Source organism: Sapajus apella, unplaced genomic scaffold (assembly GCF_009761245.1).
Source record: "Sapajus apella isolate SASKATOON/1434 unplaced genomic scaffold, GSC_monkey_1.0 scaffold4, whole genome shotgun sequence".
Taxonomy (NCBI): Eukaryota; Metazoa; Chordata; class Mammalia; order Primates; family Cebidae; genus Sapajus; species Sapajus apella.
In genome coordinates, this window is record NW_022436944.1 from 51729320 (window position 1) to 51731615 (window position 2296).

Here is a 2296-nt window from a genome sequence, read left to right on the forward strand (position 1 = left end):
TTTTTAGTAGAGACGGGGTTTCACCATGTTGACCAGGATGGTCTCGATCTCTTGACCTCGTGATCCACCCACCTCAGCCTCCCAAAGTGCTGGGATTACAGGCTTGAGCCACCGCGCCCGGCCCGTAACTGGAACTCTTACACATTGCTGGCTAGAGTGCAAAATAGTACAGTCACTTGGGAAAACTGTTTCACAGTTTCTTTTAAACATACACTTACAATATGATCTAGTTATTCCTCTTCTGGGTATTTATCGAAATGTAATGAAAAACCTACGTTTGTACAAAAAAAAAAAGTGAATGTTTATTGCTGCCTTATTCATAATCATCAAAACCTGGAAACAACCCAAAGGTCCCTCAACTGGGGAATGAATTAAAAATGTAAATAAACTATGGCACAATACAATAAATGACAACTCAGCAATAAAGGAGAGTAAGCCATCATTACATGCAACATTGCAAGTGAATCTTACATGCATTACGTTAAGTGAAAGAAACCAGACTCAGCCACACACTATGCGATTTCCTTGATAATGACATTCTGGAAAAGGCAAAATTATAAGAACAGAGATGAGATTAGTGATTGCCAAAAGTTAAGAGTGGAGCAAGTGTTTGATTACAAAGAGGTAACTAGACAGAAATTTTTTTGAAGGCAGGTGGATTGATGGAACTGTCCTCTAACTTGTGGCAGTGGATACAAGAGCTCCAGGCACTCACTGAAACTCATAGACTGTCCACAAAAAATAGTAAAATTTATTAAATGTAAGCTTCTAAAACAAATTTTTAAAAAAGAAGAAAAAGGTATATAACATCAAATGTCCTGTATACCTTCGTGTTAGAGAACGAGTTCCCTATGTCAGGGAACAAAGGGATGGATGGATGGATGGATGGATGGATGGATGGATGGATGGATGGAAAGAAGGATGGATGGATGGATGGATGGATGGATGGACGGATGGATGGATAGAAACAAGGATGGATGGATGGAAGGATGGATGGATGGAAGGATGGATGGATGGATGGATGGATGGATGGATGGATAGATGGATGGATGGAAAGAAGGATGGATGGATGGATGGATGGACGGATGGATGGATAGAAAGAAGGATGGATGGAAGGAAGGATGGATGGATGGATGGATGGATGGATGGATGGATGATGTCTACCAGCCTACCTGCATGCCTGCTGAAAATTTTCAGTGGTATTTCTAAGATCTTTCGGGCAGGCGTGCAGGTGTCTTTTCTATACACCTTCCTTAAGTGACAGTAGTGTTAGCATTTGATTAAACAAGATACCAACTCAGAAAATTCTTTATAAATTGAAAGTGTGCTACAAGCACCAGATATGTTACTGCCGAAGGAAGAAACAATCTAGATATTCATGTATTTTGTAATAACATTGAGGCTCCTGAAAGGCCACAAAACAGTATCCCAGGTTTTTAAAGAGCCGCAGGAAGTCCCTCTCCAGAGGTGAAGTGGCATGCTTTTACTGTGACCGACGCAGTGCAGAGCCGCTGTTCATTGCCATCCATGACATCTCCCCTTCCTGATTTGCCATCTGACAAAATGTCCTGTGGAGGGCTGGAAATGGAGGATGAATCTGGTCTCAGCCTTTTCCTGAAAAGGAAAATGAAACTCAGAAAAAGGAGACTCCAGCGTCACGCTGTGAGCTGGAGGTAGAGTTGGGGCTGCCAGTTTCAAGACAGAATGTTCTTGACTGGATGCCATTTCAATGGAGGTTTTAAGTGGTTTGCAAAATACTAGCCCTTCTGACTTCCTGGCAGGTAAATCCAAATAACCAGAATGGAAGATTACCAAAGTAGGCAAAATATTCTAGAGACATAAAAGGGGGAAAACACACTTCAATGTTCCTGTAAAGAGAAACTTCTGTCCAATGAAACCTTTTAATATTTTTATTTTTTATTTTATTATTTTGAGTCAGAGTCTCACTCTGTTGACCAGGCTGGAGTGCAGTGGCGTGATCTCAGCTCACTGCAACCTCCGCCTCCTGGATTCAGGCGATTCTCCTGCCTTAGCCTCCTGAGTAGCTGGGATTACAGGCGCATGCCACCCAGCATGCCCAGCTAATTTTTTTTATTCTTAGTAGAGACGGGGTTTCACCATGTTGGTCAGACTGGTCTCGAACTCCTGACCTCGTGATTCGCCTGCCTCGGCCTCTGAAAGTGCTGGGAGGGATTACAGGCATGAGCCACTGCGCCCAGCCCCTTTTTGGATCAAACCTAATAGTCAAGTCAATTTTTACAGGTTGAAACTACTGAAGAAAGAAAGCAAAAGTCCA